The sequence below is a fragment of the Macrotis lagotis genome, chromosome 5, assembly GCF_037893015.1.
Source record: "Macrotis lagotis isolate mMagLag1 chromosome 5, bilby.v1.9.chrom.fasta, whole genome shotgun sequence".
Taxonomy (NCBI): Eukaryota; Metazoa; Chordata; class Mammalia; order Peramelemorphia; family Peramelidae; genus Macrotis; species Macrotis lagotis.
This window is the reverse complement of record NC_133662.1, coordinates 196,022,499-196,043,365: the sequence shown is the minus strand read 5'-3', so window position 1 is coordinate 196,043,365 and position 20,867 is coordinate 196,022,499. Positions and strand designations below refer to the sequence as shown.

The 20,867-nt window shown below is 35.4% G+C and overlaps 1 non-coding gene across 1 annotated transcript; it reads right to left on the bottom strand.

Annotated features, from left to right (window-relative positions):
• Window positions 1–20,003: 20,003 nt before the first annotated feature.
• On the bottom strand, window positions 20,004–20,106 carry LOC141490371 (U6 spliceosomal RNA). Its single transcript, XR_012469198.1, has one exon. It is a non-coding gene; the product is annotated as a U6 spliceosomal RNA (small nuclear RNA).
• Window positions 20,107–20,867: the final 761 nt, after the last annotated feature.

Sequence of the window (20,867 nt, the reverse complement as noted above, 5' to 3'; positions counted from 1 at the left end):
ATGTCTGAGGTCTTAAAGTCAACCTTTAAAACATATTTTAAAAAGTGAAAAAATGACTTTGCTTGCTGAAGGCTTACAATTTTATTTATGTAGTAAATTCTAGTTTATAACCAGATTATAGAATGGCTCCAATTTTTTTTTTTTTGCTCTTTTCCTTGTGCTTAATCTTGTGACAATATTGACTTGGGTCTAGTTACTGAGCTTCCCTGTAGGTAGTCTATACTGTCCTATTCAGCTGAATGTTCAAAAGACAAAATCATTCTGATATATTCCCCTTGTGACGCATGTACCCCTCATTTGTGCACTTGCACGGTAGGTAAACATTCGTTTACTAGGTCTTTTCAATTGCCTCATACAAACAGTGCGTGATGTTACACAAATTTCCTATTAAAGGTAGCACACTTTGTTTTGGTGGATGCCCTACAGGGTCTCTGTAGCCCCTCTGCCATAATCTCATTGGGGGCAGGCAATCAGCTTTGGTCTTGTAAAATTGTTTGGGCATCCCATAGAGACAGTCTCTCCTAGCCATTCAGTAATAGAATTGACATTCACACAGCTTTTATTACCCCGACCTCTGGGCGAAGCATTTTGCACCAGAGGTAATAGATGTTCTCTTACAAATAGACTGTGACTGCTTCTTAAATTTATTCAAGAAATACTTAAGTAATTAGGTTCTCCCAAGGTTGAGATAATAAAACTGTGTGACACTCAAAAAAAAAGCAATATGATTGGACCCCCGTAAAACCTTTACCCCTAAAGTAAAAAAAAAATGAGTCCGTGGTAAACAGCAAACCCTGACACCTCAAGAGAAATCTTTGTTTCAGGAAGCTAAAAAGGAAGAAAGAATGCTCTTAAAGTATAAAAATAATGACATACAGCTCTCAGCTGGGTTCTATTTCTAAGGAAGCATTTAGCACAGAGGTGCATTTGGGAATTGAAGAAGTCTTGATGAAATGAGAGTAAGCTTTTTCATGGATATTCTGTTTTGAGAGCGGAATGACATGAATTCTCAAGTTTCTCTGCAGTATTGTGGATGATTCATAAAACTTGCAGACTTATAGAATCTCCCTCAAAAAAAAAGTTACTTTATTTGTCTTTATCTCAATCCTTTTATTTTGGAAAATAAGTTATTCAATCAAATTCAATATTAGAACATAGTAGGCATCTAATAAATACTTGTAGATTAATGAAAAAAATCTGTGATCATTGCTTGTATTTCTGTCTTAATCTCCAGTGGTTCAGTGGATAGAGAGCAGCAGCCTTAGAGTCAGAAAGACCTAAGTTCAAATCTGGCTGCAGACACTTGAGACTTACTGTATGACCTTGAGCAAGTCACTTAACCCTGATTGCCTTGTATCCAGAACCATTTCATTTGATCCTCACATAATCCTGAAAAGTAGATGTTCTAATTATTTCCACTATAAAGATGAGGCATCTGAGGCTTAGAGATGTTAAGGAACTTATATATATGTATATATATATATATATATATGTATATATATTATATATATATAATATATATATATATATATATGTAAAACTTAGATTATAACTTAGTCACTACCTTAAGGGACTTTATCAATTTAAACATGTTTTTATTTTATTCTGAACATAAGAAATAAAATAAACATTTTTTACAACAGAAAAGAAAAAAATGATTGAGCATGAAAATGCAAATCTAATAGGTACAATTTGATATTCCTTTTAAACAGATGATAGTTTATCATGTAAATTTATTTTTTTCCTTTTTTCCTTCCCTCCTCTTACCTCACCCAAGAGATGGTTTCCATTAGGAAAAAAAAAGTATATATTAATGACAAACCATTCAATAACTATTTATTTATTTATCAGTTCTTTCTCTGGTTTTAGCCAATGTCTTCCTTCATAGTTTCCTTCATAGTTAATTTAGGCAGTTATAATTGTCAAAATGACTCATTCACTTAGAGTTTGTCTTAAAACAATATTTTTGTTATTGTATACATAGTTCTTTTGATACTGTTCATTTCACTTTTCATCACTTAATGAAAGTCTATACATGTTTTTCCTAAGATCAACAAGCTCATCATTTTTTATACCACAGTAGTATTCTGTCACAATTATATTCCACAACTTGTTCAGTCATTCCCCGGTTTATGCAATTTCCAGTTCTTTGTTACCACAGAGAGAGTTGCTATAAATATTTAGGACATATAGATTCTTTTTTCCCTTTCCCTAATCATCTAGTAGTGGTATTCAAAGATCAAAGGGTATAGGCAATTTAACAGTTCTTTGGGTATACTTCCAGATTGCTCTCCAAAATAGTTGGATCAGTTCAATTTCACCAACAGTGGATTATGTCTTTCAATTTTCCCATATCTTCAACATTTGTCACTTTCCTGTTCAAGCATTTTAACCAATCTGAAAGATATACATGGATATTTCAAGGTTGTTTTTTAATTTGCATTCTTTAGTCAATGATTTAGAGAAATTTTTTAATATGACTATAAATTGTTTTGATTTCTTCATTGGAAAACTGCTTGTTCATATCTTTGGCTATTTGTCAGTTGGGAAATGACAGGTTTTTTATAGATTTGAGAGTTCTTCATATATTTGAAATATGAGTCCTTTGTCTGAGAATCTATCAAAATTTCCTCCCAATTTTCTGTTTTCCTTCTGATCTTGAATATATTTCTTTTATTTTTTTACTTTTTAATTTAATTTAATTTTATTATCCATTTCATATCCCACACTGCTTTCTATCTATATCCTCTTTATTCTTAAATAAATCTTGTTTGTTCATAAATTAGGATAGATAATATAACTCATGTTCTTCAAATTTTCTTATATCTCTCTTTATATGTTGGTCATGTATCCATTTTGATCTTATCTTGGTAAATAGTAAAAGATATTGATTTATGCCCAATTTCTGTAAGTGATTTCCCACTAATTTTTTTCACCAAATAATGAATTCTTATTTCCAAAACTTCCATCTTTACACTGATCAAATGAAAGGTTAATATATTTATTTGCTGCTATATATGTTTACTCTGTTCCCCTGAAATCCCTTTCTGTTTCTTAGCTAGTCCCAGATAGTTTTGATAATTACTGCTTTATAAAATGGTTTAAGATCTGGTACTGCTAACCCTCCTTCCTTTGCAGTTTTTTCTTTGTCTGTGTGTGTGTGTGCGTGTGTGTGTGTGGTTTGTTTTTTTTTTTTTTGGTTTTTGCAAGGCAAATGGGGTTAAGTGGCTTGCCCAAGGCCACACAGCTATGTCAATATTAAGTGTCTGAGATCAGATTTGGAACCAGGTACTCCTGACTCCAGGGCCGGTGCTTTATCCACTTCCCCACCTAGCCGCTCCTCTTTGCATTTTTTTCATTAATTCTTTTGATATCCTTCCAAATGAATTTTGCTATAGTTTTTCCTAATTAAGAAAAAAAATTAGGCATTGAGATGGCATTGAATTTTAAGTTAGTTTAGGTAAATTATCATTTTTTTATATTAGTCCTTCCTACCCATAAAATTTAATATTTTTTGACTTCTTTCACTCTGATTTTATTTATATAAAATATTTTTTCATAATTTGTTCATCTAGTTTCTGGATTTGTTTGGTTAAGTATATACCTCAATATTTTATATTATCTAGAATATTTTAAATGGGGTAATTCTTACTACCTCTTCTCGCTAGGCTTTGTGATATATAGGAATGCTGATGATTTATGGGAATTTACTTTATATGACGCTATTTTGTTAAAATTATTAATTGTTTCAACCAACTTTTAAGTTCAGATTTGGGATTTTCCAAGTATATTACCTACATAAAAGAGATAGCTTTATTTTTCCATGCCCTATTCTGATTTCTGTTTCTTTGATTGCTATTACTAGGATTTCCAAAATATATTAAATAATATTGGTGATGATGGGCATCACTGGATTTTTCTGGAAAGCTTGTAATTTATTAGAAATGTTTGCTAATGTTTTATGTAATGTTTTTTAACAATTAATGGAAGACATACATTTCTACCTTTCCTTTCATTTTTTTAATAGAGATAAATGTTATACTTTAGTAAAATATTTTCTGCATCTATTGATATAGTGATAATGCTATAATTATATGAAAAAGGTTTTTTAACCTTTTTAATATAATCAATTATGTTAATAGTTTTCATTATGTTAACCATCCTTGTGTTCCTGGTATAAATTTCACCTAGTCATAATGTACAATGTATATAATAGTTAATATTTTATTTAGAATTTTTTCATTTATATTCATTAATGAAATTGGTCTATAATTGTCTTTCTCTGTTTTTACTCTTCCTACTTCAGCTATAAGTATTATATTTGTTTCATAAAAAGAGTTTGTAGGATCTCTTCTTTGCCTCTTATTCCAAATAATTTCAAATTATATTGAAATTAGGTGACCTAAAATTTTTGTAAAATTCATTTGTAAATCCATCTGGTCCCGGTGCTCTTTTCTTATGTTACTCATTTATGTAGTAGTGTTCAATTTCTTTTTCTAAAATATAAATATTTGGATATTCTTCTTTTTTTTCTACTAATTTAGACATTTAAATTTTTGTAAAAATTCTTTCATTTCATTTAAATTATCAAATTTGTTGACATAATTGGGCAAGATAACTTCTTAAAATTGTTTTTATTCAGTTTTCATTTCTGCTATATTCAATCTTTTTAATTTCATCTAGGTTCAGTATTGATATTGCTCATTGTGTATAGTAACTTTTATCAAAATGTAGTTACCTGTTTATCTCCTTTATTTAAATCTATTTTAGCCTTAACTTAGTTTGAGGCCTTGATTTCTACTCTAAGATTTTTTTACTTGGTGAAAGTCACTCAGGTAGACTGTGGCAGAGCCAAGATTCAATCACAAACCTGTCCAGGACTTTTAAACAAAATTATAATTATCATTAATAAATATTTACCAAATACAAAGTCCAGAGAGACACTGAGTCATTAGCACAATTAGGTCATTAGTAGTGATCACTGATAGGAAATAGAGTAATAATGTATATACAATTTTCTGCCCATTTTATCCTGAAGTTTATGTATAAATATTTTATCACCTAGTCTGGTAATGCTATATCAATGAACTTGTCTCTACAATATAAGACATAACTATAACCTAATCCTCTGCAGTCCTCTACATCCTTTCTTCCTCTCCTTATTCAAGGAGTAGAATTATTAAGTGCATAGCTCTTAAAAAACATAAAATTTACCTTGGAAATGACTTCATGAAGTATTATATATCACTCTTTTCTCACCCTCATTTTTATTTTTAAAAAAGTCTTTCTTATGGAAGCCACCTCATTTTAGAAGTCATTGACTTAGGGGGGAAAAATCAGGTAGATTGATTCCAAAATTAATTTTTAGCTTAATCACCAAAAGGACTGTCTGAATAAAAGGAAAAATTTCAAAATGAAATCAAGAGCTTATAGATTAGTTATCATGACTGGTATCCATCTAGATTTGTCTGCATCACACTGCCCCTGACCCATTATTACTCCCCCCACCTCCAACCAATTTAGTACACTTTTGGACCATCTATGACTCTTGTGTAAAAAAAGGAGTATGATTCATGGACATGATTTTTGTTCATTAACTTTTTACTTGTTATTTATTGTAGGTGGTACGGAGAACACTTGATCAGAGAACTGGACCCCGAGTCAGGAAGACCTGAGAACAAATATGGTATCAGACATTTACTAGGTGAGTGGGTAAGTCACTTGACTTCTATTTGCCTCAGTTTCCTCAACTGTAAAATGGGTATCATAATGGCATCTACCTCACAGGCTTGTTGTGACGGTCAAATAAAATGCAACTGTATTGTCCTAAATACAATTCCATGGCACATAAAAGATGTTATATAAATGCTTATTCCTTTCTCTGACCTGAATTTTAAATCCCAACAGGCCACCATTCCTCTTTCATTTTAATCTGTTTTTTAATAAGGCAGTCTAGAATCTTGGAATGATATTTAACTTAATGTTTTAGGATCAGTCAAAGTAGACCTTGAGGTCCACTCCTCATTTTGGGAAGCTATAGGATCAAGGAATACTTAGTAGCGTAAGATCAAGATAGTGGGAAAGAAGTATGTGTATCAAAAATCTCATATATTTATACACACATATGCATAGAAATACACATAGATATATGTATACACACATTTTTACACATATATAATGGTGGAAAGTTGGTCAGGATACCATTCACCAAAAGTTCTCATCCTACCACCCTCAGTTCAAGTGATTATAATCACTGAGAGAGGTTGATGAAAGATAACCAGGTCCATCTGGTTTAAAGGGTGAAAACATGCCCATTCCCAGTTCCTTTTGTACATTCCCTGATGAAATTGAAGGGCTCTTGTGTGGCAAAGCATTGGTCACAATTTAGGAGGCTTTCACAAAGCTAGTTTACCATATCTTCACACAAAACATGGCAAGAAAGTTTGAGGAGTATGATCCTTGGCAGTATAGGGGAGAGCAATCTATGTATAATGAAATCAGCTTTTAATAGAGCAATGAATTTTTACCTTTCCCCTTGAAGTTCTTTCTCTCCTTCCCCTCTTGGTTATGGTGTTTAGCTCTGAGGTTAACCACCTAGTAGGAAACTAAAGCTGCCCTGTGTGAAACAAGCCCAGAGAGTCCAGGAAACTGAACTCTCAGACAGAAACCTTATTTTCTGAGGAGCAAGACCTAGCAGCAAGGTGGTTGGCTTGGCACACATACCATTCTCAGAGGGGAGCAGTATGAGAATATCACAAGCTTTGGAAAGACCTTTAGAGCCTTGCAGCACTGGAGAAACTTCATGTTGCCTTGATCACATTGCAATCCCTAAGGAAGTGTCTTGCTATGTACTCTATATAAAAGACTTCTCTTCCCACTGATGCTCTCTTTACTTGTAGGAGAGTTGGTCACAGTCTTTTGGAAAGTGTTTTATGTCTTTGGTCTTACTACAGAATATCAGTAAATGCATTTGCTTTGAGATAATTGTCCACTGGTTAACTATGAAAACTAAGTCGACCAGTGAGGGAGCCAGATATAATTGTCAGGATATGGATCCTCTGAATACCTTTGAATAGGAAGGAGCAGTCACATCTTTCAGGGACCTAATTTATGAGGACATGTGTAAGTTGGGAAGGAAAACCTATAGTTTGGGTGCTATAGACATATATGCACTCATGCACATACATATATTACATACATACATATACACATATATGGGAGAGACAGAGAAAAACAGAGAGACAAAAAGAGACAAAGTGAGAGACACACAGAGAGACAGACACAATCATAGAGAGAGAGAGAGAGGGAGTATTTATTATTTCATCTTTGTAGAGAGCTTCTGATGAGGAACCTGCTTACATGCATTATATATTTGTATCTCCAATCTGACCCAAAATAAGTATTCAATAAATGATTTATCTCTTCCTTCCTTTCTATCCAACTATCTATCTGTCTGGTCTGTCTGTCTATCACTAACTAAAGATTACTTAAGGATTGCTAGAACATCCAGTTCTAAATATGATAGTAATGATGGCTAATAAATAGATAAGTAAAATGCACAGATTATCACAAACTTCATTTGAACTGCTTATTCTCTAGAAACTTTCACTGGAATTCAATCAAAGGATAAATTAAATTGAAGCATATTCTAAACTGGTGCTGTCCTTGATTGCCAAATCTCTCCAATTAGTAAGAATATTAAATATTTTCCAATTGAACCAAATTCTGGATTCCCTTGACTCACTTGTTATGAAAACTATCTTACAGTCTTTAAAATCTGAGGACAGTTAGGTGCCACAGTGTTTAGAACACTAGTCCTGGTGTAAGGAGGCCTGAATTCAAATCCAGCCTCAGACACTTGACATTTAATAGTTGTGTGAACTTCAGCAAGTCAGTTAACCTGACTGCCTTAGATACAGGGCCAACTCTAGTCATCCTGATTCAAATCTGACCACTGGATCCAGGTGACTCTGGAGAAGAAGGTGAGGTTGGTGACTTATCATAGTACCTCCCCAAGCAAATTTAATTCACTTGCTTGCTATCATGGCCTTTTTTGAGAATAAAGGACAAACATCATCAGAAGGTACGATAATTATGTTCATTGTCTTTACTTTTAACCATTTCTTATTTTAAAAGTCTCAATAGTTATGTTTCAAGCTGGAACTTTAATTTTGACCATACCTCTTGCTAATTTATGATACAACTGCCCAAACACCTTTTCCTGAAATGCCTCCCACTTTGGTAACTAGTCATTTCCTATCTGCTAAGTTGATACTGTTTCATTTTCCATGATGTTTCTTGGTGTCTAACTTGGCCAAAATCTTCTGACTTGTTTTTTGAGAAAAGCGTCCATTATATATAGGTGTGGGATTTCTAAGTAATTTATAAGTGTTTGACTTCTTTTATTGTTTAATTTTGTTAGAGCAGGAAAGCCCATTTTCATTTTCATGTCTGGAAGTTCTTTTCTTCACATGCATAATCAGGATGCTCTGGCAGCAAAATCACACTTTTTGGAAGATATGTTGTTCTATTTGAGTTTAAGGTTGGGAATCAGTTAAGCTGATCATTCAGATTCTACACTAACATTCTTATCAGATATATAACATTCTTTATGGTTTGGGGGCAGAGCAGAGTTACAATCAAAAGGAGCCTTTTTTGTCTTTAAAAATCATATAATTATTTTTAAATTTGATCCTTCTTTTACAAGTGTCCCTGATCAATATTAGTCTCTAGACAAGCACATGGCCACCAATAGGAAAGTTATTTTCCCAGGGGATTTGATTCACAGTGATGAATAAGTATTAGCTATCATTAAACTGACTTTGGATGCTTTAGGCAAAAGTTTAGGAGGGGGAAAGGTATATTCTTTTATATTTGTGAATCTTAAATTCCATTCAACAAACATTAAGCAATTATGGCATTTTGTGCAAGGTACTGTATTTGACATTGGGAATAGAAAGAGAGAATGAGAAATAGTCTCTGTCTCCAGGGAACTTAAATTCTATTTAGGGATGAGATAGGGCAGAAAAATCACAATTGAAATGGGAACAATGAATCTGTGTAGTAGTTATGTAGGAAAAAAACACAAGCTCATTTGTGAGGAGGGAAACTATAACTTCTGGTCATAAAGGTAATCGTAAATTGGAGTTTCTATAAATCATACCTAAGTATCAGGAATCTCTCTCTGGTGCCCTGGCTTATCTAGGCAAGAGGGCCTATGGAGCTGTCCAAATTGCCTAGCTTGGAGGCCAGTGTGTCACTTTCCTTATAGATAATGATAACCCTCTCTGATTGGCTGCTTTCATCTTTAAAACTGGGAAGACTGAACTGATCTCTTTTTTCTGCTCCATTCTTTTAAGCAACTCTTATTTACTGGCCCCAGCATGGAAGCTTTGAATTGTACCAGTGAGTGGGGAAGGACTCACTTTCCCCCTGCTCCCTTTCTTTTATCTTGACTGTGACAAATGGACTCAGGGGTGTTTGTTTCTGTTCTATAGTGTTTGTCCTCAATTACAAGCACCCGGAGGTGATCCTATCCTTCCTATGGAAGCTTGAACTATGGTGATTTTGGAGTCAGAATTGTAGGCAGGTTGGTATTATCTGTCAGCCTGGCTTGGAAACCCTAAAAAAAGTCAGAGTGTATTGAACTTGGAACTGAGGAGGGGTTTGGATTTAAAACTGGGACTTGTTCTATAGGAATCAAGCTAAACTGTGAACCTAATCTTTTTTTCCTTCCCCAGAGGCTAAAGAGACACAGGGAAGAGGAGGAGGAGGAGGATTATGCCTCCTGTGTTGAAAGAGTAAGTTTAGATTTTTGCGATTACACCTTTTGAAGTAAGTATTTCTGTAAAAAGTTAATCTGACTTAGTGCCTAATGGAACTGAAGAGCACAGAACCATCTGAAGGAATGGAGGGAACTAAGGTGTCCTTTGGATTTGTCAGACTTTTTTAAAAAAAACCTTAGTGGAGTCTTATGAGCTATATAGCATTGAGTAAATAATATTCTAAGAGATGCCTTGAATGTATGTGTAGGTTTCAGAGATGAAATAAAAATAGTTTACAAGAAATAAATCCAAGATAAATACAGAGATGGTAAGACAGTACCTTATTTTCTTCAATTAGTTCAGGTAATCTGACCTGGATAAACTACATTTTAGTCTATCTCTGAGTAGCTAGGTAGAGTGCTGAGACTGGAGTCAAGAAAATATAATTTCCTTAAATTCAAATTAGTCTCAGGTTCTTACTAGCCATGTGAGCCTGGCCAAGTCACTTAACCCCATTTATTTCAGCTTTCTCATCTGTGAAATGATCTGGAGAAAGCAATGGATACCACTCCAGTGCCTTTGCCAATAAAACCTCCAAAGAGAGTAACAAAAAAGATGAACTTGACCAAACAATGGATGAACAAATGTGGCAATTTAAAGATATTGTTGGAACAACTGAACAACAACAATCTATCTGTTACATATCTACCATTTTCTTTACTCATTCACTTAGTACAAGTCCTCATCTTCATTTGCCTAGACTGTATTTCAGTAAGCTTCAAGTTGACTCCTCATCACATGTACCTCCTTACAACTCTCTCCTCCACTCTGATGTCAAAGGAATTATCCTAGAGATCTGACCAACTAAGAATCTCTAGTGATTTATTATTTATTACCTCTAGGCTCAAATAGTAACTAATTTGTTATATAAAACTGTTTAAACTTGTTCCCTTTCTACTTTTCCAGGCTTTTTACACATCCTTTCTCTCTACAAATTCAAGCATGTTCCTTTCACATGGTTGTTCATTTTCAGTCCCTATGTTCATCCCATTGGCTATTCCCATGCCTAGAATGCTACAATTCTTTTAAGATTTTTTTATTTTGTTTTAAAATTTTTCCCCCAATCTTGCTTTCCTCCCCCCCACTCCTTATAGAAGTCAGTCTGTTAGTCTTTACATTGTTTCCAAGGTATACATTGATCTAAGTTGAATGTAATGAGAGAGAAATCATATCCTTAAGGAAGAAAAATATAGTAATAGAGATAGCAAAATTACATAATAAGATAATGATTTTTTCTAAATTAAAGGTAATAGTTTTTAATCTTTGTTTAAACTCCACTATTCTTTCTCTGGATACAGATGATATTCTCCATTGCAGACAGCCCCAAATTGTCACTGATTGTTGCACTGATGGAATGAGCAAGTCCATCTAGGTTGATCATCACCCTCATGCCACCATCAGGGTGTACAATATTTCTCTGGTTCTGCTCATCTGCTCAGCATCAGATCATGCAAATCCTTCCATGAGTCCCTAAATTCCCATTTCTCCTGGTTTCTAATAGAATAATAGTGTTCCATTACATACATATACCATAGTTTGTTAAGCCATTCCCACTAGTAGAGTTTTGCTGTCTTTGTCTTCCTTTAGCTCTTTCAACTTCTCTAAAAATTTGGATTTGATACCATTGGGTGTGTACATATTTAGCATTGAAATTATTTTATTGTCTTGGTACCTTTTATGATGATATAGAGTCCTTCCTTATCTCTTTTAATGCTATTTTTGCAGCTGCTTTGTCTGAGATAAGGACTGCAAGCCCTACTTTTTCACTTCAGCTTAAGAAAATATATTTTGCTCTAACCTTTTACTTTTACTCTATATGTATGTCTCTGCTTCAAATGAGTTTCTTGTAAGCAGCATATTGTAGGATTCTGGTTTTTAATCCACTCTGGTAATAGCTTACATTTTAAGGGAGCATTTATCCCATTCACATTCAAAGTTATAATTACTAACTCTTTATTGCCCTCCATGCTATCTTCCCTCTGTATTTTCCCCCTTTTTTCCCTTTATCCAAAATTTTGTTTCTGAATACCACCCCCTTCAGTGTGTTTTCCCTCCTTTATCAACCCCCCTCCCTTTCTTTCCCCCTTTCCCTTTCCTCCTTCCCTTCCTTCTGTTAGTTCTCCCTTTTCTCTCTTCCCCATCCCCCTTCCCCTTTTCCCCCTTTTAATACTTGAAAGGTAAGATAAGTTTCTTAACTTAATTGAATATGTATAAGTTAAGTTTAAGTCAAGTATGATGAGATGAAGATTCAGGTGGTTCTCATCTCCTCCCTTCTTCCTCTCTATTACAATAGGTCTTTGGTACCTCTTGATGTAATGAGATTTAGCCCAGTCAATCTCTTCCATCCTCCCATCTCCTTACTGACCCTCCTTAAGGAGGTATTGTTTTTAAAGAATTCTATCTGAATCACAGAAAAGTCATAAGTGTCCAACACTTTTGGCTAAGTATATTCTCTCTAATAGAGTTACAATTCTAAGGTAGGGATTTAGACAGTTTCATCTTATTATATAGCAGTTTCTTTTCCTTTACCTTTTTTTTAACCTTTTCATGTGTCTCTTGAGTCTCCTGTTTGATGTTCAAATTTTCTGTTTAGCTCTGGTCTTTTTGTCAGGAGATGCTGGAAATCTCCCAGTTCATTACATGTTCATCTTTTCCCCTGGAAGAGAAAGCTCAACTTTGCTGGACAGTAGATTCTTGACTTCATTCCAAGCTCCTTTGCTCTTTGGAATATCTCATCCCAGGCCCTTCAATTCCTTAATGTTGATGCAGCCAGGTCCTGCATAATCCTTACTGTGACTCCTTGGTATTGAAATTGTTTTTTTCTGGTTGCTCTCAGGGTTTTATCTTTTATCTGATAGTTCTGGATTTTGGCCACAACATTTCTTGGTGTTTTCATTTTAGGATCTCTTTCTAGAGGGGATTGATGTATTCTTTCTATAAGTATTTTGCCTCTGGTTCCATGATATCAGAGCAGTTTTCCATCACTAAATCCTGTAATATTAAGTCCAGGCTTTTTTTCCTCTTCAATGTTTTCAGGAATTCCTATAATTCTCAGGTTGTTCCCTCTTGATTGGTTCTCGAGGTCAATGGTTTTGCTGATGAGGTAGTTTACATTTTCTTCTATGTTTTTGATCTTTTGGTTTTGTTTAACAGAATCTTGTTTTCTCATGAAGTCATTAATTTCCACAGATTCCATTCTTTTTTTAAGAGAAGAATTTTCTTCATTTACCTTTTGCAACTCCTTTTCCAATCAGTCAATTCTATTTTTGAAGGAGTTTTCCATTTGCCCAATTGATGATTTGAGAGAATTATCTTCTTTTTGTATTTGTCCAATTGTATTTTCCAGTGTTTTGTTTTCTTGTTGTGAGATGTTAATTTTCTCTTGCAATGTGTTAATTTTCTGTTGAGTTTCTTTTCCCAACTTTTCCAATTGATTTTTAAGCTCCTTCCTGATTCCTTCAAGGAAGTCTTTCTATGCTGAAGACCAATTCATATTCTCCTTAGAAGTGCTAGGTCTCTCTGGGTTAGAATCTGGTCTTCTAAATATTTCTCCATGGGTTCCCCTTTCTATGGTTTTACTTCATTTTTCTAGGATCTTGTGTTGGGTGGGTTTGGCTCTCAAAGGTTTACTTTTGAAGATCCTAGAGGCTTTGGCTTAGTAATTCCAAGATCGGGCCAGTAGGGAGTACTGGTTGCTTTCTCTGGAGTGATTGAATCCCTCTCCCTATCCTGAAGGGAGGGAGGAGGGGCAGTAGTGTCTGAGTTGACCTTGAACAATGGGCTGAAAGCCAATCTCCCTTTCAGCTGAGTGGACTCCTTAGTCCACACCTGTGCTTGAGGGGATGGGGGGTGGGGTGGGGCAGCTACCATTTGTTTTTGGAAGAATGCTCCAAAAGTATGGAGCTCAGGTCCAGCACTGAGCTGGATGATTTCTATGCTGCAGACCTTTCCTCCCCCTGGCCAAAGACTGCATCTAAAGTTGGTTCTTGATCTATATCTCACCAAAGTCTCTGAGGTTAAGGCCTCTCTCCAAAGTTAAGGCCTTCTTTGGCTTCTTCCCCCACCCCCCATTCTCTGGTCTACTCTCCCAGTTCACCCAAGGTCCCCTGAGACTGACCTTGTTGGTAGGTGTTCTCCTAGCTTCTTTTTCTGGGTTTTGTTGATTGAGTTTCTGTTGAGAAATTTCTTTCATGTTATTTTTGAGGGGACACAGGGAGCACTTAACACAATATCTGTCTTCTCTCTGCCATCTTGGCTGGAACTCAAATGCTGTAATTTTTTACCTCCACATCCTATGGTGCTCAAATGCCATTTTTTAATAGGAGAGTGGTTTTTTTTGGTTTCCCCCTTCCTTCCTTACAGCTTCCATTGTTTGCCTTTTGATATTGATTATCTTCAATATAGGTAGTATGTTTCTTATTTATATATAACATATATGCAAATGCATTTGTAGGTTTCTGTGCACACATAGTGTGTATAGTAGATAGATAGAAGATGGATGATTTTTTTAATCTTTCATTTTTTTGAACAAGACCACGACATACAAGAGGTGATGCCATGACATGTACATGAATTGGATTTGAATGAGAGTGGTGCTATGATAAGTCACCAGCCTCACTTTTTCCTTCAGAATCATCTGGGTCCAGTAGTCAGATATCACTGGAGATAGCCCTGGATGCAGGCAATCAGAGTTAAATGACCTTCTCAAGATCACACAGCTAGTAAATGTCTGAGACTGGATTTGATCTTAGGTCATCCTGACTTCAGGGCCAGCACTCTACCCACTGTGCCATTTAGCTGCCTAGATAAATAGATATTTTTCTAATAGAATATAAGGGTCTCATGGGCTAGGACTATTTTTTCTTTTCCTTTGTTCCTCTTGCTCTTAAGACAATTCCTGGAACGTATTAAATAGTTAATAAATATTTATTGATTGATTGATAGCTGAAACTTTTCAGTGATTTTTACGAAATCTTGTATAAAATAGAGGTGTCCATGAACCAATGACTAGAAAATACTTTGCAGGTCACACTTTGCAATGAAGATCATTCCACTTATAGATAACTTCAGTTATTAGGAATTTGTTTTCTGACACAAAATCTAAATTTTCCTATTTGTAACTATTGCTTATTGTTGTGTATTTTTAACGAAGTTAAAAAATAGATTTTTCGAAACCATAGGCTAGTGAGGTTGATATTGATCCTTGTAACAGTAATGGAACCCATTATGAAATGGGGTAGGTTTTCAGTACTTAGGAAGACAAGAACTATCTAGGATGAATTCATTAAGCACAAGCCAAATCAAACTAACCTCATCTTTTTTTTTGACAGTTTTTTGTTTGGTAGTTGGGGAATTTTGTACCTGTATTTTAGCAAGATATCTGTCAAGTCACCATATGCTAGGTGATAAAATGGAAGTATATGAACTCCTTAATAATTGTTATATAAATTCAAATCTAGTGTGCTGAACACATAATAACCAACATTATATATATATATGTATATATATTTTAAAGTTTACTAAGCACTTTTTAGACTTTCTTGAGCCTTGAAACAAACATATGAGGATTAATATTGCCCAATATGTTATTATTGCCATTTTAGAAATGAGAATAATGAGTTTTAGATGAGTCACTTAACTTGTCCATAGAAAAGTACAAAGTAAAACAGAGATTATCCAGGCAGGAACTGAGTCTATGTTATCTTGATTCCAAGTCTAGAATTCTATCCATTATCCAGCAGTTTGTGCTAGCTTTCATACCTCAAAGGGTGCTGATTAAAGAAATCAATTGAATGAATTGATTGAAGGAAAATGCCTAATATTGAGCATATTTGTTGCTGTTGTTCAATTGTTTCCAACTTTTTGTGACACTGTAGACCAACTGTCCATGGAGTTTTCTGGGCAAAGATACTGGAGTGTTTTGTCACTGCCTCCTCCAGTGGGTCACTTTTTGTCAGAACTCTCCTGCTATAACATAGCCCATAGTTTCACTGAGCTATGCAAGCCCCTTTGATGTGACAATTCAGTGATACAGAACAAGGTAGTGCATACAACTGTTCATTTTTTTTAATGACATTTGAAGATATAGGTAGTATACTTTAACCTGTGGATAATGTAAAGCTTGAAGGAAAAAGCTAATTCATTATCTGATAGGATTAGAATAAAAAATATCTATGAAAAGGCTAAAATGGTAGTCTAAAGTGAACTGTATGGAATTTAATAAGAATAAATGTGAAGCATGACATTTGGCTTCAAAAATTCATTTACATTAAAACAAAAATGGAGAGAAGTGGTTTAAGGTAGCTCATGCAAAAATGTGATGGTGTGGAATAATGGAGAGGGCATTGGATTTGAAATCAGGAAGGTCTGGATTCAAATAAATATCTCCTATCCTCCTCACTCCCCCACCAAGATATTTACTGACTATGTAACTTGGGGCAAGACACTTATACTTTCTGGAGCTCAGGTTCTTCATCTGAAAAATGAGGGACTGGACTCAATGATTTCCAAGGTCACTGCCAGTTCTAAATCAAAATTCTTTAACCTGTTGACTTTAGTGAGTGTGCCAATATAGACTGCATCAATGGAAGGAAAGTGTTTTGAAAGAACAGTTCCTCTCTACTGTACTCTAGTCAACTATTTCTGGAATAATCTAATTTTTAGAATGACATTTAAGATGGTCATTAGTAAACTCCTTCCCTCTTAAAAAGTACCTTATAAGGGGTGGCTAGGTGGTGTAGTGCATAAAGCACAGGCCCTGGAGTCAGGAGTACCTGGGTTCAAATCCGGTCTGAGACACTTAATAATTACCTAGCTGTGTGGCCTTGGGCAAGCCACTTAACCTTGTTTGCCTTGCAAAAACCTAAAAAAAGTACCTTATATTAATTTCTACATTCTTTGTATTTGCTGATATGTTCATGTTGCAACCTTTTAGAAGAATAAGTGAGTTGAGGGCAGGGATTGATTCATTTATGTCTTTGTTATTGTCTACATCTAGCACAGTGCCCTTCACATCTTAGGTACATTATAAAGTTTATGGACTTAATTAAAATTGATCTAAGGGAGAATGAACAGAATGGTGAGGGGACACAAAACCCTATCATACTGTTGCCACTTGGGTTCAATTATCCACTGTGAAGAATCACTACAAGACCTGGGGATGCAGGTGTGGAAAGAAAATAGAGATTTATTAAAAAGAAGTTACAACACAAAAGAAAATGATAAGAATGTTAAGTAGAGATTAAAGAAAGGCTGTGATTGCTAATTGATCTTGGCAGAACAGCTGCCAAAACTCAGCAGAAGCCTGGAAAGGTAAAAAGACAGTGAGCCTCCTCCCAAAACTTCCTTATCTCCCTCAGGGTCCATGGAAAGGGGTGGTGACCAGGGAATGACCCAAGTCCCCTATTGGAGATTTTTGTCTTTTGGGGAGGGGTCAGTCTCTTATGGGTGGTCTTAGTCCTGTTTCCAGCACCTGCATGTCCTGGCTGCCCAAAAGAGGATGCTATCTAGATCAGAGTGAAGGTCAGGTTCTCAGGCCATGGCCCAAATTAGAAGATAAAGGAAAGAAGGAGGATTCCCTTAACAATGCAAACAAAGGTTTACAAAATTTGTCTCCAACTGATCCCAACAGTCCTCAAATTTACAGTTCCCTGCATCAATAGCTAGATTATTTGAAGTACCTGAGAATGTGTAGTCCCAAAGATAGGAAACTTGATCAATCAGCATTTATTAATAGTAACTACTATTATTAATACTAATTATCAGGTAGAAGGAAGCTACTAGGCACAGCAAAAGGCAGCACGTTTATTTTTCATTACAAGTTCAGGTTGATTTTTGAATTTGTAGATTTCCCTTATGCTACCCTCAGACGGTTGGGATTTTTTTGTTTTATTTTGTTTTGGAGAGTAAAATCTAATTTTTAATAATGGCTCAAGCTAACGACAATTGCAAAAGTAAAATACTTGGGAGGAGGGGAGGAATCCAAATGAAGTCTTCCAAAAACTCAGTTTTCCCATTGTTTCAGATGAACAGTCCCCTTTCCTCTCTCCATTAGTGCATATAATCAAGAATTAATTGCTTATACATCTCCATTCATACAGGTTATTAGCAGGTTGAATAGCATCAATTTTAGCTGATGTTACAGTTGAGCTCCCACAAAAACTCAGTATTTCAATTGCTCACAACTTCCTCCTGACCACTTTGAAATATCATGTTTTACTCAGTTAAAATTTGAAGCTACTTAAGTGTTAGAAGTTTGAATTTCCTGAAGGAAAAATAAATCTGGGCTGTCCTCTGAAGTTATAGATGTAAACCTTTTCCATAAAGAAGCTTACTCTGCCCTTGTTTTTAGCAGTCATTTTGGCCACCCCTGGGTATCTTCCACCACTCTACTTCAGTAGATAATAAGGCAGTCCTACAGGGGGTACTTTTTGTTGCTATGCTTCCAGGACCGTTACTAGGAGACAGCATGGCCCCTGGGTCTGGGCGGGGGGAGGCCTGAGAAGGAAAAATCCAAAGCCTTGCTAACTACTTTTGTGGGCACTTGCTGGGTTGCCTTGGGCAAATTGCTTAACCTCTCTAGGCTCCTGTTTTCTTATGCAAAACTAGGAAATGGCATTAGCCTTCTCACAGAGTCAAGTGACCAAGAGAATAACTTTTTTCATTCCTTGGGGCTCCTTATCTAGAAAGATGCTGGGAGCTCTTGGCTTTGGCTTTTTCCCAAAGGGCTCATTCTCTCTCTTCTCTCTCTCTCTCTCTCTCTCTCTCCATCCATCCCTTCTCCTCCCTTCCCCCTCCTCCTCTTCTTGATCACTCCTCTAGTCATCTCTACAGTAGAAACCGGTTCTCTCTTTGGTTATCCTTAATTGACTTCCATATTTTATGCTGCCTGTCGGCCTGGAACAGCCTGCCAATTACTGTACATTAATCCCCTTCTTATCTCTTCTTCCTTAAGAAATTGCTGAAATTTCACCATAGACCCTGAGAGATAGAGCATTTCAGCAGAAAGCAACCTGCCCACAACATATGTTTATTCGTTTTTACACAATAATACATACATCTTGGAATAGAAAACCCTTCAGGGGGGATTTTCTCTCCCCTCTGCCCCCCACAGTTTAAGAATGTATATACATCTATGACACTATTTAAATAACAATGATAAGGATGCAATGAGACTAGGCCTTGAATATTTTATTTGTCTGCTCATCTGGGTATCATAATTTACATAATCAAACTTGCCTCAGAACTTCTCTCTTATCCAACACACCACCCTCTCTCCCTCCTTTATTTCCCATGATAATTTAGCTATGTTACTTCTAAGCTAACCAACTACAATTAAAGGAAGACTTTCATTCTTTCTAAAGAAAATTACTTTCTGCTTTCATCCTCAAAAATGTGCACAAGTCTCAGTAGCCAAATATGTCCAAGCTAGACTGATTATAGACATCTGAGAAACTCATTCAGTCATGTCAGGGATGGGGGATTCTGGAAAGGAGAGAAAGAAAAGGTGGGCAGAACCTGTCATGGTACAGTCCCAGCTAAAATGGCGCCCTTGTTCATAAGCACTAACCAACATCATCACTAATTACTGCTGTGATTAGTAGCAAAGAGTTTGGTCCCAGGAGGCTTGCTTTCCTGAAGAAAATGCAATGCCATATGGTGCAGACATTTTTTTCCCTCTACTGCTCTCATATGTTACTAAGGAATTTCTCCATTTCCACAATTGTCCAATGAAACATCTTGTTTGAAATATATTTCAAAGGGGGAAAATTTTTCCATTTGTCAGAAATTGACCTTTTATAGATAGTATGTCATTCCATTAAATTTTTTTCTTATTTTAAAATAGTGGAATAAAATGTGTTATTTAATTAGAGACTAAACTGAAGGAAAAAAGGGAATGAGATTAAAGCCTCAAGACCTTTTTCCTCAGCATGGAGTCAGACTGACAAATGGGGACTCAGTAATTAATAGAGGTTTTAGTTCTGGGCATTCTGTTGGCAGGAATTTTTCCCAAACTCTTTCCAACTTCATGGGAAATAGAATTTAGATGGTTTCTCTTATGTCTTTGATTTTTAAATTGGGAAAGTGTGCTTTGCGTTAAATTTCCTTTAGTATTCATGACTTTATTTTTTCATCCATATGTATATGTGTACACACACATATTGATTAAAATGGTTTTTTAAAAATATGGAATGCTTTGTGAATTTGAGTGTCATCCTTGTGCAGGGGCCATGCTAAACTTCTCTGTATCATTCCAATTTTAGTATATATGCTGCTGAAGCATGTACTGTATATTTTTAAGTTACAAAATTTTCTTCCACCCTCCCTTCCCACCCCCCTCCCATCAGTAGTGTAGTCAGGGTAGCATTGTACATACATATTTTGATAAACATGTTTATAGATTAGTTGTTTTCAGTATGAGGAATTAGAATTAAGGGAAAGATAATTTTTTAAAGTATTCATCAGATTCTGATTTTTGTTTTGTCTTGTTTTTCTTCCTCTGGATGGGGATAACATTGTCCATAGCCAGTCTAATATGACTCGTTCTAGCTCTCTGAACTGCTGAGAGGAGTTGCTTCCATTAAGTTTGTTTATCTCACAATGTTGTTATTAATGTGTACCTTGTTCTCTTGGTTCTGTTCCCTTCACTCAGCATCAGATCCTGTGATTCATTGCATGCTTCCCTAGAGTCTGATCATTTATGGTTTCTTATAGAAGATTAATATTCCATTCAGTCATTCCCCAATTGAGGGGCATCCCCTCAATTTCCAATTCTTTGCCATTACAAAAAGGTGCTATGAATATTTTGGAACATGTGGTACTTTCCCTATTTCCTATGATTTCATCTGGATATAGTCCTAGAATTGAAATTGCTACATCAAAGGGAATGAACATTTTTATTGCTCTTTGGGCATAGTTCCATATTGCTCTCCAGAATGGTTGGATCTGATCGCAACTCCACCAGCAATAGCATCAATGTTACAATCCTCCTACAACCTCTCCAATATCTTCTCTTTTTCTCATCTTGGTCAATCTGATAGGTGT